The 27,870-nt window shown below is 44.1% G+C and overlaps 1 long non-coding RNA gene across 1 annotated transcript; it reads left to right on the top strand.

Moving 5' to 3' along the window:
• The first annotated feature begins 664 nt into the window (after positions 1–664).
• Positions 665–27,870, top strand: LOC137449700 (uncharacterized). The gene is made up of 4 exons (XR_010989461.1): positions 665–811; positions 6,501–6,616; positions 24,314–24,364; positions 24,474–27,870. It is a non-coding gene; the product is annotated as an uncharacterized lncRNA (long non-coding RNA).

Genomic DNA, 27,870 nt, shown 5'->3' with positions numbered 1-27,870 from the left:
TGGGCTTTTTTGTTGTTGTTGCTGTTGTTGTGGTGGTTTTTGCTTAGCCTTTTCTTCCCATGGCACCAAAGTGGAATATCCAAAGTGCCACCGAACTCCACGCCGGAACAGGGTTGAGGCTGGTGCCGTACCTCTGCCATGGAATAAGGATGGGAAGCACGTAACATTACAAAATGTAGGACAAATTCAGGCGAGAGAGAGAGAGAGAGAGAGAGGGAGAGCAAGAGACAGATGGCGGATCTGGCGAGGAGCCAAAGCCAGCGAAATGAATTACACTGCTGAATAACTGTACACCATTGATTCTACCACTTGTTGCTGCATGGCACAAAAAAGAAGGGCCCTGACGTTGGCGAGGAACCTCCTGGCGTGGCATGCGTGGCGCGGGTGACTTTTCGCACCTCGCTCACCACCCTGGCGCTGGCCGTTGCGTGAGTGCGTGGGGGTGGGAGTGAGGCGTGGGTTTGTCTGCGTGTCTGTGTGTCTGTGTGTGCATGGGCAAAGTCCTGGGTGTGCGGGAGGCAGACAAGAAGCCCAGATGAGTGCGTGGTGGGGGGTGTGTGGGTAGGTGGCTGCCTGCGTGGCCGTGTGTGGCGGGGCGCGGGCGGGCGCGCGGGCGGGCAGGCGGAGGGGGAAGCGATCCTTTCCACCCAGCCATTTTGTTTAATGAAGAATGGAAGGCTGGCATTCAGAGACATGGTTATGTGCCGCATATTAATGCGTGCTCTGTAGACATCCTCCCCCTTTCTAAATGAGTGGCACAGGAACGAAGCCCTCTACAGAGCAGGCACCGTGGGAGCAGGAGCTTGCAAAGGTAACGCAGCATCATCGCCTCCACCCACAGATGTGGCACCTGCCCCAGGACCACTTGCTGCCTGGCGAGGAGGGAAAACTGGTCCCAGGGTTGGGATGTTTGGATGCTTTCAAAAAGATAGCCAGAGTGGGAGCAGATTGTTCAATAAATGCTTCATACCCGGGATGAAGGGAGACATTATGGGATGCCCAGGGGGCTTGGGAAATCAAATACAATGTTTGAGTAGCACAATTTGAGGTACATTATAAAAAAAGCAATTTGAATTGCCAATGAGGCGACAACGTATCTGCATGCTAATTAGACCTGTGTCAAGCTTAGTCTGCCGGGTTGTGTTGATGGCTAGGAATGCGCTGGTAGCTCTGCTGAGAGATTGCTCCTGCCTAAATTATCAGCTTTGTCTTACTGATCATTTTCTGCAAACAAACGCCAAACGCCAGATCAAAAGGCAATTCTGAAATTAAAACTATTGATTGATAAAGCCTAGATTTCAGAATCTAATTAGAGGAGGCAAAAACAAAAGCTGATATTATTACAGATTGTGCCTGAGCAAGCAGCCAGACCGTGCGAGGCTTATAATTTATCTTTGTTTATGCGGCCAGGATATTAAAAATTTAATTAAAATGGTAAAATGATCTGATCAGAAATAGCCACCTAGTGGCAAGTATATTATTTTAAATGGATTATGAAAGCATTGATCTATGCAAATAGAAGGGTGTTGGTCTGGGGGGGGGGGGGTTGTGTGTGTGTGTGTGTGTGACAAACATAGCAGCTCGCTGAAACTTGCTGAGCAATTTGTCTTTGGCTAATAAGTTGTCTTTTGTGTTCCATTCCAGAGATAAGCAACATCATTTATAACCCTCATTTGCACACTAATAAACATTCTGTTATTACAGGTGGTGTTGGGAACATCCTTCATAAATTAGGGCGTATATAATGTGGAAGAAACAAATAAACCCTTTCCTAGAGCTGTACCAGATACGTTTTTGTGAAATTAGAATATTCATCTGACAGCAGCAGGGAGAAGTTGCTTATTAACTCATTCCACTGCTCAGTTTAAGCCATGAAGCAGCAGAAACCCCATCAACACAGAATTCAGTTTCTGGACTACCTTGGTGACTTAACAATGCTGTGCAAAACACAGAGGGCCCAATTTACTGAGCCCGTGCAGCTTCAATGGCTAAATTTCATGGCAATAAAGAGGTCTTTGTGATTTATACATTGTTTTTTACCCTCATTTAGCACCTTTCAAGAGTTGCCAAGTGGATTAAGTATTTAAAGAAGGGGCTGTTTAATTGCACACAATGCAGAAATGAGGTCCCAAATTTCTCTGCCATCGTGAGCTATGGACAGTGAAAACTGCCAAAGGGAGCTTTGCCACATGGTAATGAAGTTAGACTGAAAAAAACCCACCCCAAACTATGAGCAGTTTATCAAGAAAATACAGTCAGAATCTTGGTAAGTTCTTGAGCAAGGCTTAGCTCGTGCATTTCTTTCCATTTCAGATTTCCACATGAAACCACTATGCAAATACTCAATTCCTCTTAAAGAAATTCACAATTTAGGGTCCTGTCAGCAGCTCTGGGGTCTTTTGTTAGGTGCACTTAAAATGCCAGATTAAATATTAATATGTGGTTAGAGTTGTGCTATTTTGCAAGCCCTGAAACCCTATTAGTAAATCATGATCTGGTGACTGATGCAAGAAATTTGAAGGCAGTGAGAGTGCAGATTGCCCATCAATCTGATGGATCACTAATTTTTAGTAAATCAGACCCTTGGACTTTTAGCTGTAAGCAGATGTATGTTTCATTGTGACGGGAAAAGCAGTCCAACCAGCAGAGCAATTTTCTGCACTGAATGTGTACTGTAACAGGCAGAGATGTTTTGCATAATCAGGAGGTTATTTGAATACAAGTGTTCATTTAAGAGGCTGTGCATGAGTGATGTTCTTCTTGGAAAAAACCACAAACACAACACATTTGAAGCTAGAAAGGAAAGGTAGTGGAGTTTTCTTAAAAAAAAAAGAAAAACAAGAAAGAGGAACAGCCCTAGAATTTCAAAAGGGATTCTCAGGTTGGTAGAATTCCAGAAGAACTCCAAAAAAGAATGCCCAAGAAGAAGTCAGCCCATCCAAGAATAGAATAGAATAGAATAGAATAGAATAGAATAGAATAGAATAGAAAGAATAGACCAGGTTGGAAGAAACCTTCAAGATCATCAAGTCCAACCTATCACCCAACACCGTCTAATCAACTAAACCATGGCACCAAGCGCCCCATCCAGGCTGTTCCTAAACACCTCCAGTGATGGCAAATCCACCACCTCCCTGGGCAGCACATTCCAATGGCCAATCACTCTCTCTATGAAGAATTTCTTCCTAATATCCAGTCTAAACCTCCCTTGGCACAGCTTGAGACTGTGTCCTCTTGTTCTGGTGCTGGTTGCCTGGGAGAAGAGACCAGCCCCCACCTGTCTACAACCTCCCTTCAGGTAGTTGCAGAGAGAAGAAGCTGCATCACTTCAACAGGCTTGAGTAATGGGTTCAGTTTTGGGGCCCTCACAACAAGAAGGACACGGAGGTGCTGGAGAGGGTCTAGAGAAAGGCAACAAGGCTGGTTGAAGGGTCTGGAGAATAAATGTGGTGAGGAACAGCTTAAGGAACTGGGATTATTTAGTCTGGAGGAAAAAAAGGTTCAAGGGAGACCTTCCCACTGTCTATAACTCATAGTATAGTATCATAGTATCATAGTATCAGTCAGGGTTGGAAGGGACCACAAGGATCATCTAGTTCCAACCCCCCTGCCATGGGCAGGGACACCCCACACTAGATCAGCCTGGCCACAGCCTTGTCCAGCCTGGTCTTAAACACCTCCAGGGATGGGGCCTCGACCACCTCCCTGGACAACCCATTCCAGGGCTTCACCACTCTCATGGTGAAGAACCTCCTCCTCACATCTAGCCTGAATCTCCCCACCTGCAGCTTCATTCCATTCCCCCTAGTCCTATCACTACCTGAGATCCTGAGCAGTCCCTCCCCAGCCTTCCTGTAGGCCCCCTTCAGATACTGGAAGGCCACAATTAGGTCTTCATTGCCAGTCTTTGTTTCAGGGCAGATGAGTCTTTTGACTTCTTGATTTAAGCTCTTACTAATTACAAATATTTCAAGTGTACAGGTATGTGCACAGCCTGTGTGGCCTCACAGCTCACATATGCCATTTTGGCTGCCACAGCTCATCTCTCTCAATTTTTAGTAGCCTGCTAATGCTCATAGGGAAATCACCAATAGAAAGAGATCTCTCCACACCCTTTCTGCCACTGCTGTTCGACCAGCACTGAGAATGGGAAGTCTGAAAGCCTACCGTGTCTTGCATGCATCTGGATCATTCTCAGGTCACCCTCTTCAAAACACCCATAGACACTGCTTAAAGCGATCCCCTTAATTGAAAATTAAATGTAATTCACAAAGTCAGGATGCATTCTTCAGCAGAAGGTCACTAAGAGAAGCCTCTACAGGAAATGAAGCCTGGAGAATAGGACTTTAAAATATGATTACAACGTGCAAGAACACAAGGCTTTCCCAAGCTGATGGCCAGCGAAAGAAAGAGAGCTGGGATAGTGCTATTTTTACAGCAGGTGGCCTTTTGAAACTATTTTTTAATGTTAACTATTTCAATTCTTAAATTTTTATTTAAAGGAGGTGATTCTTCTGGTACTGACACTGCAAAGTGATATGCAGCAATAACAACCCTTCTGAAACATTCCAGAGGGCTTTTTGCTCAAGTCAGAGTCTACTGGGAGCAGCCTCCCTGGCCAAGGCACATGGAGGGTGTTCTAATTTCCACTAAGCCCTGATCAATGGGAATTTATTACCACTTAGACAAATAGAAAGCCACAGTATTTGTGCAAAGCTGGAATGGCTTGGATGTATCACACTATCACAGAACATTAGAGGTTGGAAGGGACCTCCAGAGATCATCCAGTCCAACCCCCCTGCCAAAGCAGGATCACCCAGGATGTTCCACACAGGAATGCATCTAAGTGGGTTTTGAATGTGTCCAAAGGATACTCCACAACCTCTCTGGGCAGCTTGCTCCAGACCTGCAGAACCCTCACTATAAAGAATTTTCTCCTCATGTAGAGGTGAAATTTTCTATGTTCAAGCTTGTACCTGTTGTTCCTTGTCTTATTATTGCACACCACCCAAAAGAGCTTGACACCTCCACTTGACACCCACTCCTCAGATATTGATAGACATTGATCAGATCCCTCTCAGCCTTCTCAAGAATAAACAGCCCCAGGATTCTCAGTCTCTCTTGATAGGGGATATGCTCAAGTCCCCTAATCATCCTTGTGTCTCTCTGTTGGATTCTCTCAAGCAGGTCCCTGTCTCTCTTGAACTGGGGAGCCCAATACGGCCTGCATCAGGAAGAGACAGGAATAGTACAAGTAAAGCTTGTATTAAATACTTAAAATAAACACTGGTGTTGATATTAACAGTAAAAATAACCAGTAAAAATCAAGCAAAGCAGTAAACTAAGATGTGGCTGCCTTTCCAGCCTTCCTGTTCCACAAAGCTAATGCTCTGTGGCTGCATCCTGCAGAACTCCAAGCACTGAGGGCAGACAGCCCACGTGTATTTATTGGCGTTTCCAAGTGATGCACGTAGAATTGTTTCTGAGCTGCAGCTCCTGCTGTGCTCCATGTCCTACTCATGTGTTCACAAAAGCCAGAAAGCTCCTCTGCAGGCTGTTAATGCTGTTGTGGTCCCTCCAGCAACCACACCGATTCAGCCACTCCTCTCCCCACACACACTTTCTCTCTGTCCATCAATATGCTGCAAAGCCTGCGTTTCATTACCATATCATATGGAGTATTGATTCCCCTTCCAAGCTAAATAATGTTGTAGATCTTTTACCCTTTAAGTGGGGTTTGCTAACTGAGCTGCAAACTGGTAACAGAGACATATTGTGGTGTCTGATACCGTAGATATTGGCCAACACTGAAAGTGGTAACTTAGGCAGAAATTTGGATGCATGATTCAAGCTTTAAAAACAGGAACATTGGTGCACAAGATCCAGTTATGCACATCCTATGCTAAAAAGGGGAACATTCCTAAACAGACCTTTCAACATAACAAGATTCAGACCTTAGCAGTGAAGAAAATGATTATCAGTTTTATTAAGCTTAACTAGTTCCCATACCAGATCTAAAAAGTCACCTTGCACCTACATAGAGAGGATTGTTTACGTATTTATCTGTACATGTGTCCTCATCAGCCACTGTATACAATCATTTCATAGCATTCACATTCAGCACAGAAACATCAAGGCCTAAGTACAAATATTATTACTATAATGGGTTTTCATTTCTAGGGGTCATCAGGGGAAGGGATTAATTTTGCTTGCTTTATTGTACACACAGAACAGCACATAGGGTCAGATTACAATGCCTCTATCTGGAAAATCACATTCAGCTGTAATGAGAAAGGCACTTCTTAAAACAATTTTACAGTTTGGGGTGCCTTGGCTGGATTTCATTTCATTTCATTTCATTCATTTCATTTCATTTCTGTGTTGCTTCCCTTTATGTGCCTTTATTTCAGCTACCATTAATTGATTGTCAGCGATACCTGCAGTGATGGTTCCAGGTGTCTTTATGGATCTTCGACGAGAGTTTGCATTTCCTTTTCCAGATTCCTTTTATCAGCAGTGGTATGGAAACATTTTTTCGTCTCTGGGCTGCCACAGGTACTTTTTCACAATTGTACAGAGAACTGAAAATCCATTAACCATGGCAGAAGTACCCCAGGTATGTTGCATTTCCTCAGGGTTTCTGTATGGAGTACACAAAATGGTCTCTGCCTAATCACTTACAGACACTGCTTTATTTTCATAGAATCACACCACCATGGTCATTAAACCATGCCCACACATTTCTTGAACATTTCCCATTGCTTCCTCAGAGAGCCTCTTGTTATGAGGTATTATTTAAACGAGACAACCACACTCTCATCTCTGCTGCCTGAAACTGGTATCCTGCCACCCATGGAACCTCACTCCTGTTCACATCAGGTGATGTTGTGATGCAAGTTTTATACAGGTGGGGGCCAGAGGTAGCATGAGAGTGAAGCCAAAAGATCATGGCACTCAATGTCCAGCTATAAACACGTCTGTAAAAAACACCCAAAGACATTAACAGTCACACCTGAAACCAGCAACAGATGATTTTATCTTTTTTTAGACCATTTTCAACCAGTTTCAAAGTTGTCTGAGTGAAGATTTGACACAGCCAGGACTGGATGCAGAGCCCCAACAGGACAAGATGAGATAAGAAAAAGAGAAAAAAAATATATATATTTTTTAATACAATATGGAGGATAGTGAGATGAGAAGTGAAAGCAGAATCACACAGAACTGCAGAATCACCAAGGTTGGAAGAGACCGCAAAGATCATCAAGTCCAACCTGTCACCACAGACCTCATGACGAAACTGTGGCACCAAGTGTCACGTCCAAGCCCCTCTTGAACACCTCCAGGGATGGTGACTCCACCACCTCCCTGGGCAGCACATTCCAATGGCTAACAACTCTCTCAGTGAAGAACTTTCTGCTCACCTCCAGCCTAAATTTCCCCTGGTGCCAGAAGTTACATAGCACCCTTGAACAGAGACACACATAGTAGAACTCAAACGAAGGGAAGGAAAAAGCTAACGTTTGCAGCATTTCTTGCACGCCTGACAGAGATTATTCACTTTCACAGGCCAAGCTTGCTCTTCTTTCTCCAGGGCTGATAAAACATAGGTTTTTCTCAAGTTAGCAAGCCTGTTTTCTCTAGGTATCCTCAACAGGGATTAAAAAAAAAAAAACCAGAGTTTAAACTACTGGGAATAAAAAAAAAGCCCAACTTTAACAAAGTTCCCTGAATATTCCATGTCTTAAACATTAGTGTTCTTGACTTGACAAAGGAGCTGACAAACAGCAGCACATGGAGATATCATGATTCCAGAGGCCAAGACTATCCAGGTTGCTCAAGGCCTCATCCAACCTGGATTGGCACACTTCCAGGCTTGGAGCCTCCAGACCTTCTCCAAAAAATCTGTTCCAGCGTCTCACCAGCCTTCTGGGGAAGAATTTATGTCTAATGTCTCATCTAAATCCATTTTCTCACAGTTTGAAACCCTTACCCCTAAATCTATGCCCCTTCAAGTACTGGAAATCTCTAAATTTCCTTGTGGCTGCCTTTTCTCCAGGCTGAACACCCCCAGCTCGCTCAGCCTGTCTTAATAGCAGAGGTGCTCCAGCCCTTGGATCATCTTTGTGGCCTCTTCTGGATCCACTCTAACAGTTCCATGTCCTCCTTGTGCTGGTACCTTCAGTCAGTTGAAGGCTAGTTAGCACAGGTCAACACCAAACTGAAGAACATGCTAACACTTCAACAGTTGAAAGGGTGGTATTCCAGAGCTCAGGAATGCTCCCAGTCTCTGTTTAATTTTGGGTTGTACATTGAGCCTGGAATCTTTCAGCTAATGAAAGTGAGCTTTGGACAAGGTCCTCAGAGGACTAGTGAGGTTTGAAAGATGGGAGAGGGATGCAATCAATTTAAATACGCATTTGCAAATTTGCAAACTGTTCCAAACATGTAAGGTAGTGCATCTGTCTTCATCAGACCCTAAAGCTGCAAATACCAGATGTCACTTACAGATTAAATGATTTCCCTAAACCTAATTTTATATTAATACAAAGCATTTGTCACTCCAACGTGAAGGTTTCTGGTTTAAACATTCAAAAGCGGTGTAACACAAATGTTAGGGTTATCCCAGTGATTCATTGCACAAAACATAAACTGAGGCGTGAACTGAAGAGAAAAATTTGTTTGCTTTAGGGGTGTTGAAACAGATCTGTAACTGACCTGCTCGTAGCACTTCACTCTCTGCCTGGTTTTGGGGCTTCCCCAAAAGAGGGCTTCTTAAAAAACAAACAGAGGTTGTTTTTTATCTTAAAAGCATCTTAAAACCCAAGCAGAGGTTTTGAGATCCGTTCCAAACCCCACAGCTCCAATATCCTGATCACCTGTCCATGACAGGAAACAAAACTGCAGCATGTGCCACTTTGAGATCATAGAACAGCTTAGTTTGGACAAGACCTCAGCAATCATCTACTCCAATCTCTCCATCATGGGCAGGGACTCTTTTTGACTAGAATTAGTTGCCCAAAGCCTCATCCAACCTGGCCTTAAATGTCCCCAGGAAGGAGGCATCCACAGCCTCCCCTGGGCATCCTGTTCCAGAGTCTCACCACTCTCATACTGAAGAACTTCTTCTTAAGATGTAGTCTAACCCTGCTCTCCCTCACCTTCAAACCATTCCCCCTTGTCCTGTCTCTAGACACCTTCATGAAAAATCCCTCTGAAGCCTTCCTGAAGGATCCCTTCAGGTACTGGAAGGCAGCTCTAAGATCCCACAGAGTCTTCTCTTCTCCAGGCTGAACACTCCCAGCTCCCTAAGCCTGTCCTAATAGCAGAGGCGCGCCAGACCTTCTGGCCCTCTCCTAGACTTGCTCCAAGGTCTCTGTGCTCTGTTCCTTAACTAGCAATAACTTATAAATCATGGACTAGTTAAGCAATTGGTGATTATTGGTGATTATTACTCAAAGACTGATCCTTTCAGAAGATCTTCAATGTAACTGGCCAAGATAACAACACTGTCAACAGGTATTTAAAGAAATTAGAGGGAACCATGTGATCTCCAGTACCTATGAGGAGAGGCTCAGGGAGCTGGGGTTGCTTAGCCTGGAGAAGAGGAGGCTCAGGGGAGACCTTCTTGCTCTCTACAACTACCTGAAGGGTGGCTGTAGCCAGGAGGGGGTTGGTCTCTTCTCCCAGGCAATCAGCACTAGAACAAGGGGACACAGTCTCAAGCTGTGCCAGGGGAAGTTTAGGCTGGAGGTGAGGAGAAAGTACTTCACAGATAGAGTTGTTAGCTGTTGGAATGGGCTCCCAGAGAGGTGGTGGAGTCACCATCTCTGGAGGTGCTCAAGAGGGGATTGGACGTGGCACTTGATTTAGCAGTCATGAGGTCTGTGGTGACAGGTTGGATTTGATGATCTTTGAGGTCTTTTTCAACCTTATTGATTCTATGATTCTATGAAAGAGGATTACAAGAACACCAGGAAGGGACTTTCAACAAGGGCTTGTAGTGACAGGACAAGAGGGAGTGGATTGAATCTTGAGGAGGTCAGGTTTAGACTGAAGATTAGGAAGACATTCTCCTTCTTTCTAGTGAGGGTGGTGAGACAGTGGAACAAGTTGCCCAGAGAAGCTGTGGATGCCTCCTCTCTGGAGGTGTTCAAGGCCAGGTAGGATGAGACCTTGAGCAACCTGGGCTGGTGGGAGGCATCCCTGCCCATGGCAGGGGGGGGTTGGTACTGAGTGATCTTCAAGGTCCCTTCCAACCTAAACCATTCTGTGAATCTATGAATCTTCAGTTAAAAATAAAGCTTTATAAAGCAGCATTCATCTGGCTGATTCCTCCCGATTCACCATGCTGCAGAAGGATATCACAGCAGGCAATGTTTTCAGAACAAATGTGCACACCTGTATTTGATGCTGAGCTAGAAACTAGAAACTTCATAATGTCCTGAAGGCTTTGATCAGATGTGCAAATCAGAAAACATAATTGTTTAAGAGCAGAGTTTTGCCAGCCATTATTTCTAAGGATCTGTTATCCTGAGCTTCCAAAGGAACTGTCAATACAGTTGGCAATTAAAAAGGAATACTCCATTCAAAGTGACCCTTGTCACGTTCAGTCTGTGTATCTGGAGCTTGACCAAGGCAGCTCAACTGTCAGGCACAAGGCGAGGAAGGCCACCTCTGCCCCTGAGGCTATAATGTGTAGTCAGATCCATTGAAGTAAGTCTTCCATTTCTCCCTGTTCAATTTTAAAGCAATTAAACACAGGAATCCTGCTCACTGCCAAGACTTTTCTTCTTCACTAGTCAGTAACAATACTTCAAGAACTTAGTCTTCTCCTGAGAAGGACTCCTGACTTTGAGATCAGCCTAGAATCACTGTTTTGATACACTTTCAGCACAGAGGCCATGCTACACATGTGTGAGTAAAGGCTAGATACACAGAATCTTAGACTCCTAGAATCACTAAGGTTGGAAAAGACTCTTACCAACAGCAGGTCCAACCACCAACCCAACACCACCCTAGAATCTAAACCATATCCCATTTTTGAACACCTCCAGGGGTGGTGATTTCACCACCTCCCTGGGCAGCCTGTTCCAATGCCTGACCACTCTTGCAGCAAAGAAATTTTTCCTGCTATCCAACCTAACCCTCCCCTGGAAGAGAAGGTAAAAGAGCATTTCAAAGAGCAACGGCAAGGGTCTCCCTAGCTGCAATTCAGCTATTTTGAGGTGGAGTGGCAGAAGAGTTCTTCTATTATAGCAGCCCCTTGACTTGGAGAAGCTGTTCCAGAGAGAGGAACCTATAATTTCTGCATTTTGCAGCATAGATATGGCAGGTGAAGGAGCATAGGAAAAGGGAAGACACGTGACAGAAAGCAGAAGAAACAACACACCATCCTTCTCTCTAAGCTGGAGAGATATGGGTTTGATTGGTGGACTGTACAGTGAACAAGGAATTGTTTGGATGATTGCATACAAAGGATAGTAGTCAATGGCTGGATGTCCACATGGAGAGGGGTGACGTGTGGTGTCACTCAAGGGTCTGTAATGGGACTAGTGCCATTCTGTATCTCCATCAATGTTACAGACAGTGAGACTGAGGCACTCTTAGCAGTTGGGTGAGCAGAGTGAGTGATGCAGCCGGTAGGATTAAGGGATAGGTGACATCCAGAGGGACCAGGACAGGTGGGAGAGGTGGCTAAGAAGAACCTCATGAGGTTCAATAAGGCAAAGTGCAAGGTCCTGCATGCAGTCCAGGGCAACCCTTGATATCAATACAGACTGGGGAATAATGAGATTGAGAGCAGCTCTGCAGAAAAGGACCTAGGGGTGCTGGTGGGTGAGAAGCTGGACAGGAGCTAGTAATGGGCACCAGCAGCCCAGAAGGCCAATGGCAGCCTGGGCTGCATCCAAAGCAGTGCAGCCAGAGATAGAGAGAAGGGATCCTGCCCCTCTGATCTGCTCCGCTCCGGGGAAACCCCACCTGCAGTGCTGTGTCCAGCACTGGGGCCCCAAACACAAGAGAAACATGGACCTGACAGAGAGGGTCTAGAGGAAGCCTCTAAGATGATCTGAGGGCTGGAGAACCTTCCCTGTGGGGACAGGCTGAGAGAGTTGGGGCTGTTCAGCCTGGAGAAGAGAAGGCTCCAGGGAGACTTTAGAGCTGCATTTCGATATCTAAAGGGGACCTACAGGAAGGCTAGGGAGAGACTGTTCAGAAGAGCCTGTGGTAATAAGACGAGGCAATGATGTGAAACTGGGGCAGGGCAGATTTAGGTTGGACATCAGCAGGAGGTTCTGCAAAATGAGGGTGGTGAAATACTGGAACAGGCTGCCCAGGGATATGGTGGAAGCCCTGTCCCTGGAAACATTCAAGAGTCAGATTTAAGTGGGAGGTTGACTGCAGAGGGTTGGACAAGATGACCTTGGAAGGTCCCTTCTGACCTGATGCAATCTGTGAACCTGTTGTAACCCTGCTAAACATCCAGGAGAGACTCTGAGCTAAGCCTTGACTGCAACAGACTTGGTGTTTCCAACAAAATATGTTTTTCATAGTTTTTTGTGTACTTGAAAACATATTTTCCACAGTTATCATTGCTTTACTCGATGACATATCAAAGTCATACCAAACTTGGGAGCTAAAACTCTTTTGTTTGCTCTCCCTGAAGGTGCAGCTTGATGAGGTGGCTGTGTGTACTTACTGAGAAATGGGATAAGCGCTCAGGGCTTCAGTATTTTCCAAAACAAACCTATATTGCTTCTTTTGTAGCATTAGCATATTCTAACATTTAGAGTACTTACACAGGGCTTAGATGTCAGCACTGCACACATATCAGACTTAGGCTCTTCTGCTGACTTTTAGAAATATTAAGCCAAGCATAACCAGGTTTCCATGGCACAGACATTTATCCCCTGGGATCTCTCTACAGGTCAAGAAATATACAGATCTCCGAAACCAAACCCTGAAACCTGAAAAAAAAGAGACAGTGGAGTCATTTAAATATTCCTGCCTTGAAGAAGGAATGTTTTGTATCACATCCCCTCAGCTGTGATCTGTTCACTGTCTCTGCACACTTGGTGATTTCTAGACAGTCTGTATTGAAATGTAAAGGATTAAAAATTGCAAATAGGAGAGGAGATGCCAATATGAAATGCAGGTCTGAATCACCACCTGTGTATTTCCATTCAGAACAGAAGACAATAAAATCTCATTAATGTACATTGCCTTGCATTGCATCTCCAATGATTTTCACAGCAAGAAACTTGCCCTGCCCCTGCCCAAGCATCTGTGGCACTTCTAAGCAGGAGGAACTATAAAATCAAATCGTTCCTACCGGATCATTACATAATTTATTCTCAGTTCTATCTGGAGAATGGTTTTAAATATTCAATTAAAGCTGCATTTAAATTTTGCCAACGATTATTTCAGTTCTTATCACCTTTGGATGCCTGTTCAAGATGCTTACTGCTAAGGCATTAAGGGTACCCTCCCAGATTGCCACACTGACTGTAGGGTAAATGAGTTTATGATGATTTCTCCCTCCAAGGCTCAGAATATTAAATTAAAATCTGAGAGAAACAACAACATTGTTTTCATATAACCAGGGGCCCCTTCAAACAGAAAATATATTTGCATAGCTCCAGACTCACTGAGGAGGAAGTAAGTTGACTTATTCACATAAAAGCAGCAGTGATGTGTTCTTATATTCTGTCAAGCTACAAATCTGAAAATTTGCCTAAAGGCAAATTGGATTTTATCTATCCATAGCACTGCTATAAAACAAATCTACAGAGCTTTTTATTGATATTACAGCCTGCTTCTCTTACCTCTAAATTTAAACAGCCTTTCATCTGACAGCACACTGCAGACCTTTTTTTTTTGTGTGTGTTTGCTTCTTGCTCATCTGTTACTTAAGTGCAACACATTCAAGCAGAGTTCTTACCTTTTAAAAGGATACCTGCTTCTAATTAACAGCATTTCAACACTCAGTTTCTCAGAGGAGCTGGACCGTGTCGCTCCAGCCCTTAAGTCATGACTTAAGCATGTATTTCAGTCTTTATTTATTTATTTGCCTGAGTGAGGACTGCAGAAGTGTCCTGGGCTTGTTTGGAAATTAATAGCTAGCGCTTTTCTTGTTCATTAGAAAAAGCTTTCTTTTTCAGGATTCTCCCCATAAATTATCTGAGTCCTGCCTTAGCAAGGCCAATGAATTAGAACCATGTTGCAACATTGCATCATCTATATAGTTGTAAAATAGATTTAATACAATCAGGAATAAATCATTGACAAATAAATTCAATAAACATGGTCTGAAGACTGAGTCTTGGCGGACATCACAGTCCATTTCAGCCAAGCCAGATTCCTTGCCCTGCACAACAAATCTCTGTGCTCTTCTTGTTAAACAGTCATGAATCTGAGTTAAGTGACTTATCCTCAAGAGCATCATAGTCTTATCTCCTCTAATCAGCATTCTAGAGTCAATCAAATCAAATGCTTCTGTGAAAATTACAAAATACAGTGCCAGGACTTTGATTCTATCCAATGCCTGGGCCCTGGCAATATTGCTGTTAAAATGCCAGATGCCACAAAGATATTCTTGGCACTGGTAGGAAGAAATGAAACTCACGGATCTAAAGACTTGGGTTGAAATTCTGCCAATTAGAGGCATAGGAAGAGCAAAAGGCAAGGTATTTTTATTCCCTTCCCTGAAGATGACTAACTAAAATTAACGTCAATTACTGAACATCAGCTCAGAGGTGACCTCCTGGGAGCTGAGTGCAGCATCAGGCATCACCCAGAACACGGCGAGATTCTTCACCTCAACCCTTACTTGGCATAGCTAAAAAGGAGTTCACTCTTTCTCTTTCAGAGAGTGTTTCAACATTCCTGACTGAAGGAGAAAGAACATAAATTCTCCTAACAGCTACCAGGTTTTTTTGTCATGACTTTACTGCAGAAAGGAAGAAGGCAGTGCCTTTATCTTTCCCTTTGGCTGAAATCACAATCAGATAAGTTTCTACTTGGCCAAACTGGAAAGAAAGGAAGGTTGACTTTTTCATTCCACACTGTAGGGAGTAAGCAGACTTTTAACTATAACCAAGTGATTTCCAAGTGACTTTTCATAGCATTTTTCATTCTTCTCTGAGTTGCAGTACGGATTCTTTATTGCACATTAAACTATCTCAAGTAGAAAACAATCACTTGAAAATAATCTATACTTCAGGCAGTTAGGGCTGCCATAGTTCAGCTACACCTAAAGTGGTCAGAGCACCAAGAATTCCTAAAGTTGTAAGGCCCGACAGAACCCCTGTGGATTCGACAGCATCCAGAAGAGGTGAATAAAATTCACATTTATGGGTTGCAGAAGCAGATTTCAGTAATTTTGTTTTGTAAAGAAGCATAATAGAGAATCTAGCTGCAGTGAAGTCCCTGACACTGGGAACGGAGGTTAGTTTTGCCCCCTTGCAGTATTTCAGTAGCACACTTTGAAAATCGATTTTGTTTTATATCTGGGGAGGGGTTTCATTTTAAAATCTCCTGCCCTGAAAGCAATCAAAACCTTAATGAAGTTCCTTATTATTATTATAAAACCAAAACAGAACAAAACAGGACTAAACAGTTTTGCAATAGTGGCTGTGACAAAATGTCTGAAAACGTTGTCAGAGTCTACCTGAAAGCAGAATGTTCCCCATCAGCTGTCTGAAAGGGCCTGAACATAGAGACACTACTTCTAAAGGATCCACAAAAGAATAACTAAGAAAACAAGCTTAGAAAACAAGCTGTGACCCACAACTGAGATTGGAATGTATAGTACTACTGTGCAGATCTATTCCATTACAAGGGAGGGTAGAAGCTGGGCAAGGTACCTTGATGTATCGTGGAGTCACAGACAGCATCAGGTTGGAAGGGACCCTCAGAGGGCATACTATGCAACAGCCAGGGCACCTCCAATTACATCAGGCTGCCCAGGACCACATCAAGTCTAATCCTGAATGTCTTCAGTGAGGGGCCTCCACCACATCCCTGGGCAGCCTGTTCCAGTGTCTCACCACCCCCACTGTGCAAGAACTTCCTCCTGATGTCCAACCTAATTCTGCCCTGCTCCAGCTCCAAACCATTGCCCCTCGTCCTATCCCCCTAGGCCCTTCTGAACAGTCCCTCCCCAGCCTTCCTGTAGGTCCTCTTCAGATATTGAAATGCAGCTCTAAGGTTACTCCAAAGCCTTCTCTTCTCCAGGCTGAACAGCCCCAACTCCCTCAGTCTGTCCCCATAGGGAAGGTTCTCCAGCCCTCAGGTCACCTCTGTGGCCTCCCCTGGACCCACTCCATCAGGTCTGTGTCTCTCTTGTGATGGGGGCACCAGAGCTGGACACAGCTCTGCAGGTGAGGTCTCCCCAGAGCAGAGGGGCAGAATCTCCTCTCTCCACCTTGCCCTATTTCAGCATGCCCTTCTAAACAGTCCTTATACACCTCTTCTGTAGGTTTCCTTCAATTACTTAAAGTGTGGTAGAAGCCTCCCCAGAACCTTCTCTTCTCCAGGCTGCCCCCCACCAGCTCTCCTAGCCTGTCTATGTAGGGGAGGTGCTCTGATCATCTTGGTGGCCCTCAACATATTTAAAAGGGGAAAATCTGTTGAGCAAGTTACTTGGGTTTGGGAGCTCTTTTGTGTTTGGAGAGGAGTGGGACCTGGGACAAACAACCATACCAATACTGAGCTCAGTGAGAAAGGAGAACAGGAGGCACACTGGATCAGCCCATGGTGAGATGGAAGACTGAGCCCTTGCAGTGGTGGGACAGACTTCCATCTGTGGCCTGTGGAAGACCCCATGGTGGAGCAGGGAACTGCTCCTGATGAAGGCTGTGACTCTGAGGGAAGCCCACACTGGAGCAGTTCATTGCCAGGAGAACTACAGCCTGTGGAAGGGAGATCTTCATGGAGGATTGTCTACTGTGGGAGGGAGATCATGTTCCAGCAGGGAAGAACTAGGAGGAGGGAGGGAGGAATCACAGAATCAACCAGACTGAAAGAGACCTCAAAGATCATCAAGTCCAACAGATCACCAGCCCTAACTAATCAACTAGACTAGGGCTCTAAGTGCCTCATCCAGTAGCAGAAACAACATGGGACAGATTGGGACTGACCCCAATCCGCATTCTCTGCTCCCCTGATGGCAGAGCTGGGCCTGAGAAGAAGGGAGGAGTGGAGGAAGAGGCATTTATTGAAGTCATTGAATGCATTTCTCACTGTCCTGCTTGGGTTCAACTGGCAAGTCAGTGGTGCTTTTGTTGTTTAAATCAAACTGACTCTTTTTACCCAAGTCAAATCTGTTTTGCCCACAACTGTAACTGGTGAAGGAACTCTCCTTGTCCTTTGTCTTGATTCTTCGTTGCACTTTCTCCTCCCCATCCCACTGGAACAGGGCAGGAGTCAGTGAGCAGCTGTGTCGTGCTCTCTTGTCAGCTGGGTACGCTCATGCCACAGCACCGTGGCACTGAAGCAGAGAGTTCCACACTCACACTTCCCATCTTTTATCTTTCACAGTCCACTCAGCTGAAATATGCAGCATTTTACCACATCAGCAAAAGAAAATATTTAGAGCTGACTGTGTGCAGCACCAAATATTGCTATTATTTTTATGATGCACACTTTCAAGCAGGTACTATCCTCAGATGTGAATCTGCAGCTGAAAGCACCTTATGAGAAAGCACAAACTGGATTGCTAAGGTTATAGAGTAATGCATTCCACATATCTGAGGCTGTGGGTTTGTGGTTTGTTTGTTTGTTTGTTTTGTTTTGTTTTGTTTTGTTTTCCTTCAGTTTGGATAATAATCACCAGTACAATCTCCTGCCCATAAAGACCTGTTAAAAATTTAGCAGCTTGTGAGATTCGTGACCACAGCCCTTTAAGACCACCCCTCAAATGTTAAAATGCAGCGAAGATGTGCTCCAGCAATAGATCACTCTCTCCTGGTAAACACATCTATTTTATTTCATTTCACTTATTTATTTATTTTATTTTATTTTTTAACATTAGTTTCATCTTGGAAATTGCAAATTGGATTAGGAGGTTTGATATGATTGGGAACCAGATTGACAGTCTGCTTAGCATTTTTATTAGTTGTGTAGATTATCTATAGGCTATAGATGACCTCAGTCAACTTCACATTCTTGAGGCAGCCAGAGACAAGGCAACATCAGCCAATCATAAAAACATGTACTTGATTATTAGGTCTCAAGATGTGTCAAATCAATACACTGCATCACCTTCAAGGCTAAGATATGAGATGGCTTCTGCATCTTTTGTAACTTAGGTTGCTGCAGAAAAAATGGTGAAATAAAGCCCACAGTTTAGACAACCTCTGTTTAATACAAGTATCTCATTGACATTTTTTTTGGGGGGTGTGGGGGAGGATTATTGCCGTTTTTTGGAGGGGATATAATTAGCACAATGTTTACACTTTGAATCTCTTTGAAATCCAAAGAAATACAGGTCATAAATATATTTAAACAAAAAATAAATCAAAAGATCAGACTGTTTCTGCCATCTCTTTGTCATTAGAAGTCTGGAGAAGAGAAGGCTCCCAGGAGACCTTCTTGTGGCCTTCCAGTATCTGAAGGGGCTACAAGAAAGCTGGGGAGGGACTTTTGAGGGTGTCAGGGAGTGATAGGACTGAGGGGAATGGAGCAAAACTGGAAATGGGTAGATTCAGATTGAATGTTAGGAAGAAGTTGCTCCCCATGAGGGGGGTGAGAGACTGGCACAGGTTGCCCAGGGAGGTGGTGAAAGCCTCATGCCTGGAGGTTTTTAAAACCAGGCTGGGTGTGGCTCTGAGCAAGCTGCTGTAGTGTGAGGTGTTCCTGCCCATTTCAGGGAGGCTGGAACTGGATGATCCTTGAGGTCACTTCCAACCTTGAAAATTCTATGATTCTATGATCACTACACATATTTCCAGAACCAAACCATGGCCCCAAGTGTCATGGCCACACCTCTCTGAAATGCCTCTGGGGATGGGGATTCCACCACCTCCCTGGGCAGCCTGTTCCAATCCTTGACCACTCTTGCAGCAAAGAGGTTTTTCCTAATCTCCAACCTTAATCTCCCCTGGTACAACTTGAGGCCATTTGATCTCATCCTAAACTTAACTCTATACTAAACCTGTCTCTTACAGTTACAAAGACAGAGTGAAGGGGCACCAGTTCTTCTTTAAGATTACTCTACAGGAAATCTTCATCTCAGCATCTGTTGGCTGTGTCTACAAACTGGATCTCAAATGCTTCACCACAAAGAATGTTTGCACATCCCTCCAGTGTACTCCCCATGCATGAACTGCCACCCTGAAGCTGCAATAAAGAGAGAATAAGACACTTCTTTTCCATAGTCTTGATCATATTAAAAACTACTTGATCACACCAACATAGCCTTTTTCTCTGCGGCCCAAGGTGGCACACAAGCTGTGGCAGTGCCCTTGGTCTGCAGCCCAGCCCTTGGCAGGAGCTGTCCCTGTCACATTCTCACTGATAGCAGCAGGACACCTATGCAAGTCAACTTTATTTCCTCCCCCTCCCCCCCCCCCCCCCCCCCCCTTCTTTCTTCTATCATGTTATTCCTAATAGAATTAATTGTTGTTCTTAATAGAAATACATGCTGCAGTGCAACATGATATTGGGAACTTTTTTCCCCTCCTCCTTCTTAATTAAGTCCCGTAACTCCTAATTAACACTTCCTAAAGCTTCAGTAGTAAGCCCTAGAATTTCAAGGGTAATAGGTGCTGCGCTAATTGAATGGATAGTTACAAATGAGTTGCTAAGGGATTAGCCTAAGAAAAGCTAAATACATTTAGGAAGATTTTAAGGTAGTTTTCTTTACAGAAAGAACCAAAGAATCTTAACTGGATAGAACCTGCAAAATCAAGCATAAGTCAACTCCTTTACTCTCACTAACTCTGTCTTCAGCTCTCCCTCTCACTGACTTTGTTAGACAAACAAACATATGTGCTATAATTAACTAGATTTACAAACATCAGCTTTAACTTCTGTGACGTTTAGTGAATCTTTTTGCCTGATTTACTCTGGCTAAGGCTAAAGTCAGATATGAGGGAGCACATATTTCCTCTGTTGAAAGAGAACTGCTACAGGTTTCTGATGGACTTCTACAGATTTCATAGAATCATAGAATTACAGAATGGTCTAGGTTGGAAGGGACCTCTGAAGTTCTAGTCCAACCCCTCTGCAGTCAGCAGGGACATCCTCAACTAGATTAGGTTGCCATGAACCCTGTTGAGCCTCACCTTGAATATCCGCAGGGATGGGCCTTCAACCACCACCCTGGGCAACCTGTTCCAGTGTTCCACCAACCTCATGGTGCAGAACTTGTTCCTCACATCCAATCTAAATCTGCTCTTCTCTAGATTGAAGCCATTTCCCCTCCTTCTGACACTCCAGGCCCTTGCAAACAGACTCTCTCCATCCTTCTTGTAGCCCACTTGAAGTACTGTGCGGCAGCTACAAGTTCTCCTTGGAGCCTTCCCTTCCCAGGCACACTGAGCCTGTTTCTTCTAACCAGCCAGCCTGCTCCAAGGGCAACAAGGCTGGTGAGAGGCCTTGAGCACAAGCCCTATGAGAAGAGGCTGAGGGAGCTGGGATTGTTTAGCCTGGAGAAGAGGAGGCTCAGGGGTGACCTCATTGCCCTCTACAACTACCTGAAAGGTGGCTGTAGCCAGGAAGAGGTTGGTCTCTTCTCCCAGGCAACCAGCACCAGAACAAGGGGACACAGTCTCAAGATGCACCAGAGGAGGTTTAGACTTGAGGTGAGGAGAAAGTTCTTCACCGAGCAAGTTGTTCGTCATTGGAATGTGCTGCCCAGGGAGGTGGTGGAGTCACCGTCCCTAGAGGTGTTCAAGAGGAGATTGGGCATGGCACTTGGTGCCATGGTCTAGTCATGGGGTCTGTGTTGATAGGTTGGACACGATGATCCTTGAGGTCTCTTCCAACCTTAGTTATACTGTGATACTGTGATACTACTGTGAAGATTAAGATAATTTGTCTTTGCTTCCTGCTACCAGGAGCTGTCTATATATCCATACATGCAAACATACATGTATAAACACAATGAAAGAGGTTTTTTTTTTCGGAGAGAGCCTGAAGAGTAAGCTGCCATCTCAGGCTGGGCAGCTCATTAGCACTGTCCCAACGATTCCATGATTCTATGATAACTTTTGAGTGTCCTACATGCATAGCAAGAATGGTCTAGGCAGAGATCTAAGGTTCTCCACACACCCTGCTCTGAAAATCATTCTGATTATGTAATTACTGGTAAATATCCCAGGTGATCACATAACCTTATGTTAGATAACATTTAATCCTTTTTGCTCACTTGTTTTTAAGGTCTCCTGATTAATCTTCTGTTGGATAGCTTAAACAATCTTCTTAAACAATCATAGATTTGGTTTGTTTGGAAAATACCCCTAAGACCATCGTGTCCAACCACCCACCTAACACCAGCATGGCCACTCAGCATTGTCCCCAGGTGCCATGTCCACACATTTCTTGAACACCTCCAGAGATGGTGACTCCACCACTTCCTTGGGCAGCCTGTTCCAATGCCTGACCACTCTTGCAGCAAAGAAATTTTTCCTCATCTCCACCAAACCCCCACAAATCCTCACACATTTCCTCACTGTTGTTTAGTCTCTCGATATATCATTTTTAGGGTTCTTTGTTTTGTTTTGGGTTTTGGTTTTTTTTTGTGTTCTTTGCTCTCTCATTCTATTTTAAACATTTTCCTGACATAATTTATGATTCTGGATACACAAAGACAGGATTTCCAGCTGGGCTCAAGTAATCTTGCAGATTTTTGCCTTTTAAAAAATACTGACTTTTATATCTTTGGTTTTCTGCTGAAGTAAGTTATGGTCTCCATAATTCTGTTATAACACAGTCAACATATGTCTGTCCTGGCTCAAAATTTAATTTTCCCCATGTTTGATAATGGGATCATTTGGAGTAGTTATGCTATTAAAAGGCACAAACAAACAAAAATACCCAGTGAAAAATACTTGCTGCAATCTGATGTTGTAGTACCTTTGTTCTGCTTTGGGTTTGTTTGAGTCTTGCTCCTACAACTTTGCAGTTACTTATAGTGTGGTCACCTTTCTCTCATGGCCTCAATCATAGAATTATATAATGGTTTGGGTTGGAAGGCACTTCTAAAAGTCATCTAGTCCAACACACTCTGTAGTAAGCAGGGATATCCTCAACTAGATCAGGCTGCCCAGACCCTGCTGAGCCTCACCTTTAATATCTCTGGGAATGGGGCCTCAATCACTTCCCTGGGCAACCCAGAAAAGAATTTGTTCCTAACATCCAATCTAAACCTACTCTTCTCCAGTTTGAAACCATTGTCCCTTGTCCTTTCTCTACAGGCCATTGGAAACCGTCTCTAAAGTTTTCAAACACTGAAAAATCCCTGTGTGTTATCACTTTGGATTTCCTCCTCTGTGTTTGTAGAATGCATAATGCTAGAAAGAAGTGGTGTCAAGGATTGTTTTCAAAGGCCTGTAGTGATAGGACAAGGGGCAATGGCTTCAAACTAGAGAAGAGCAGATTTAGATTGGATGTGAGGAACAAGTTTCACCTCCAATCTTGTCTCCAGTTCTGCTGTCCCTGGCAGAAGAAGGACACAGAGTTGCTGGAGTGAGTCCAGAGGAGGCCACAAAGATGATCCAAAGGCTGGAGCACCTCTGCTATGAGGACAGGCTGAGGAAGCTGGGGGTGTTAAGCCTGGAAAGAGAAGACTCCAGGGGTACTTTAGAGCTGCCTTCCAATAGCTGAAGGGATCCTACACGAAGGCTGCAGAGGGACTTTTTACAACAGTGTCCACTGATAGAACAAGAGAAAATGGATTGAAATTGAAGGAGAATAGGTTTAGATTGGATCTTAGGAAGAAATTGTTCACTCTGAGGGTGGCAAGACTCTGGAATGGATTATCAAGAGAGGCTGTGGATGTCTCCTCCTCCCCAGAGATGTTCAAGGCCAGGTTGGATGAGGTCTTGAGTAACCTGGGCTAGTTGAGAGGTGTCCATGGCAGGGAGGTTGGATTGGATGATCTCTAAGGTCTCACCCAGCCCAAGCCATTCTATATTTCTATGATAAGATCTTTGATGTCAGGTAGTGATAGGACTAGGGGGAATGGAATGAAGCTGGAGGTGGGGAGATTCAGACTGGAGCCGATCTGTCCAGCCTGTCAAGATTCCTCTGCAGAGCTCTCCTACCCTCTAGATGATCAGCTCCTGCCCCTAGCTTGGTGTCGTCTGCAAATGTACTGATGATGGACTCAATTGTTGGTGTTTGCAGGAGCTCACCTCCCCAGTTTTTGTTTATTATGCTCAGATTTTTGTTGAATTTACAGTGACACAAGGAATACATTGTTTTCCTCAATTGGAACTGTGCTGTCACATGAATGTGAACTTCCTGGTTATGTCTTAAGTTAAATGTCAAGAGATATAAATTTTCCACATAGAATAAAATCAATTGCAAGTTTCTTTTAACAGTGATGGAGAAAAAAAAAAAAAAAAGTAATAATAATAAAAAAAACTCCACTGTGCTTTTACAGCCAGTAGAATCGTCTCAGGTTGTGTTAATAAAAAGGATCTGCCCAAATAATAACAGTTACTCACAGTGCCTAACACAGCAAATATTCCTGACAGCAATAAGCTGAATTATCAATATTTTAATAAGAGCTTTAATGTGAGATTGGGAGAAAAGGAATGGCATGGTTTAACAACAACAACAAAAAGTATAATCAATTGATTCAAAGAATATTTAATTAATCAATTTAGTCAAAAGAATATTTAGTTCACAGGATGCTACAGGTTGGAAAGGACCTTGAGAGATCTTTGAGTCCAAACTCCCTGACAGATCAGGACCATAGAATCCAGTGAAGTTGCACAAGAACACATCCAGACAGGGATGGAAAGTCTCCAGAGAAAGAGACTCCACAACCTCTCTGGGCAGCCTGCTCCAGGGCTCTGGGACCCTTACAGTCAAGAAGTTCTTCCTCATGTTGAGGTGCAACCTCCTGTGCTGTAGTTTCCATCCATTGCCTCTTGTCCTATCCCAGGGCACAAGTGAGCAGAGGCTGTCCCTGTCCCTTCCTTCCTGACCCCCAGCCCTTACATATTTATAAACACTAATCAGGTCCTGTCTCAGTCTTCTCCCCTCCAGACTAATCAGCCCCAGGGCTCTCAGCCTCTCCTCATCAGGCAGTGCTGCAGCCCCTTCATCATCTTATATCTCTCTTTTGTGCTCTCTCCATCAGATCCCTGTCCCTCTTGAACTGGGAAGCCCAGAACTAGGTGCAGTATTCCAGGTGGGGCCTCACTATTTAAAAGAATATTTAATTAATTGTTTTACTCAAAAGAATATTTAATAAAGCCATTTAATTTTTTTTAATGCTTTCTGATATTTTTTCCACATAGGCTTTGAAAAGTCCCTTCCTCAACATGGAAGTGCTCTCAGCAATCTTCTCAGTGTAGCGGCTACGTGGAACAAGACTGCAAAAGAAAGGAAGATGATGCTCATCATAAGAGAAAGCATTCATCCTTCAGCTTTGGAAATATTAATCATAGAACCATAGAAGTGTTTTGTTTGGAAAAGCCCTCCAAGATCATCCAGTCAAACCTTCAACCCAACACCACCATGGACATTAAACTATGTCCCCAAGTGCCATGGCCACACTTTTCTTGAACACCTCCAGGGAAGGGGACTCCACCACCTCCCTGGGCAGCCTATTTCAGTCCCTGACCTCTCTTGCACCAAAGAAAATTTTCCTAATCTCCAACCTGACCTTCCCTGCACTTGAAATGTCAAACCTTAATAACAACAACAACAACAATGAAGGATATTATATTGAAGAGCACTTTGAAGTGCAGTTTACTATCATAACATGTTAAGGGTTGGAAGGGATCTCGAAAAATCATCCAGTCCAACCCCAGTGCCAGAGCAGGATGACTCAGGGCAGGTCACACAGGAACACATCCAGGAGGTTTGGAAAGTCTCCAGAGAAGGGAGACTCCACAACCTCTCTGGGCAGCCTGCTCCAGGCCTCCAGCACCCTCACAGTGACAAAGTTTCCCCTTCTGTTCCTGTAGCACTTCCTCTGCTCCAGCTTGCCCCCACTGTCCCTTGTCTTGTCCTTGGACATCCCTGAGCAGAGCCTGACTCCGTCCTCCTCACACCACCCTGCACATCTTTATCACCAGGAATGAGGGCAGCCCTCAGGCTCCTCTTCTCCAAGCTCCAAACCCCAGCTCCCTCAGCCTGTCCTCATAGGGAGATGTTCCACTGCCTGCAGAAGATTTGTGGCAATGTGCTGGACTCTTTCAAGCAGTTCCCTGAGGTCCTTCTTGAACTGCTCACAACACTTCATATGTGGCCTCAATCAGGACAGAGTAGAGGGAAAGGACAACACTTCTTAACCTACTCACCACAGCCCTTCTAATCCACCCCAGGATGCCCTTGGCCTTCTTGTTACCAGAGCACATTGCTAGCTCATGGGCATCCTTCTACCCACCAGGACCCCTGGATCCCTCTCCTCTGCACTGCTCTCCAACAGATCAGTTCCCAACATATACTGTTCCACAGGGTTGTTCTTTCCCAGGTGCAAGAGCCTATGCTTGTTGTATTTCATTAACGGTCTCCCTGCCAACTCTCCTTCCATATTACTTGGATCCCATAACACTTTAAAACCCAGCTATAAAGCAATTGATGCTGAATTTCTTTTTGATTGGAGGAAAACTCTTAATCTTTTTCAGCATTCCTTATGCTTCGTCTGGGACAGCAATGACACTGGGATTTTTTTGCATGCTGCAAATCTGTCTCTCTATAAGCACATTATCAGTCTTGCTGAAATAATAGCTTCAACTCAGAAAAGTTTCCTTTGCCTTTGTTAAGAAAACCATAAAAATGTATTTAGAAGTGTGCAAAGTAATTCTATAGGATTCCCTTCTACCACTACTAGAAACTGATGCAGGTGCAGGATTTCTGATCCGGCTGAAGAGGCCAGAAATTGTTAATGAAATTAAGGAGGTATTCCCCACTGCTTCAGCATGAAGAGTGGTTTCCAACCTAGAACCACACAGAATACTTCAAAGAGAGAGGATGGAGGCTTTGCTTCTTGCTTTCAGTATAGGCAATAAATCAGTAATAAAATAAAAGGGTGAGCTGTGATCTGGTATAGTGAGAAACAAAACCAAGCAATGGAGGATAACATGTCTAAGAAGGCCATGGCAGCAAAAGATCAAATCATGCTGTGTAGCTGCAGAAATCAGAAACAGGAAAGAGATTCTGCCTAGAATCATAGAGCATCTCTGAGCAACCTGCCCCAGTGCCTCACTACCCTCATGGGGAAGAATGTCTGCCTAATGTCTCACCTAAACGCAGCTTCTTCCAGTGTGAAGCCTTTACCACTGATCCTGCCACTCCATGCCTTTATAAAAAGGCTCTCCTGTAGTCCTTTTCAAATACTGGAAGACTGCTAGAAGGTCTTCCTGGAGCTTTCCCTTCTCCAGTCTGAGCAGCCCCAAGTCACTCAGTCTGTTTTCATGGAAAAGTTTCTCTGGCCCCCAGATCATCTTCGTGGCCACCTCTGGACCTGCTCTAACAGTTTCATTCCCTTCTTTGTCTGCGTCCAGAGCTGCTGGACACAGGACTTCAAGTATCCTCTCATCAGAGCAGAGGGAGAGAATTCTCTTCCCTAACTTACTGGCCATGCAGGTAGGGATGCAGATAAATCTAATTTTGAAATATGTTATGCCAATATGTCTTAACATAGACAACAGCCACTATGGGCATACTTTGTCCTTGATGATCAAGTGACAAGAAAGCAGAAAACAAGACAGAACAACAAACTGTACATGAAAAAAAAAACAACCACAAAGGAACTAAAAGGAATAATTCAGCATGAAACTTGAGATTTTAATAGAGGATCATCTCTCTCTCTCTTTTTTGCCCCCTTGTTCTTTTTAACAACAAGCAGTATTTAAAAATTCCACCTGTAGGCCAAATCAGTCTCCTGTGATCCTGCTAAGGCTTGACACTGGAATAGAACTTGAGGATTTTCCTTAGAACAAAAGAATAAAACCCATTTTAATCAACTCTCCTTCTTTAATCAGCACAGTCTACATTTCATGAACAATTTATGGCACTCAACAAAAAAACAGGGCGGGGGGGAGGCGACACACACTTCTTTCAGAGTCGTGCAAAACAAAGGGAAAAAGGTATCCTAAAAGGGAACACCAGCACTGTGGGTAGAAAACAGGCAGAGTATGGTAGGATATGAGCAGGCATAATTGCGTGCTTTGATATTTATGATGAAAGACCTGAGCTGAAAGAAAAATGACAAAAATGCTATCTTAGCCTTTTATGAAACAAAGGAAACCTGAAGGTCGTGCAATAGTAATTTCCATCGCTCCTTCCAAAGCCTTGGCAAGCTTTGAAAATTCATGTGTAATAGCAGCTAGCTTTTCTAAGTGAAAGTGTATTGAAATCATCTTGGGATGTACATTATCTAAAAGAAACCTTCGTTTATCAGCTGCAGGAAAAGCAACATTGTATTCCAGGACGGGAAGCTGACGACGCTAAATTACGTTGTCTTAGCCGGAGAAAAAGCTTTCGTTAGGCTCTGCAGTTAATTTCCTCAGACTCAGAAGGCTCTTCTATGGCTAACTGGTTTCAAAAGAATTCACTCCTGGAGACTAGGAAAAGGAAAGAATTCATAAGGGATTTGTAAAGAAGGAATTTGGAATGAATTCAGAATTTGGAAGGAACTCGGAAGGAATTTGGAAGGAAGGAAGGAAGGAAGGAAGGAAGGAAGGA

This window comes from Melanerpes formicivorus, unplaced genomic scaffold (assembly GCF_026170545.1).
Source record: "Melanerpes formicivorus ecotype bairdi unplaced genomic scaffold, bMelFor1.0.p_v2 SCAF_32, whole genome shotgun sequence".
Taxonomy (NCBI): Eukaryota; Metazoa; Chordata; class Aves; order Piciformes; family Picidae; genus Melanerpes; species Melanerpes formicivorus.
The sequence above is the reverse complement of the archived record's forward strand: the minus strand, read 5'-3'. Positions and strand labels throughout refer to the sequence as shown.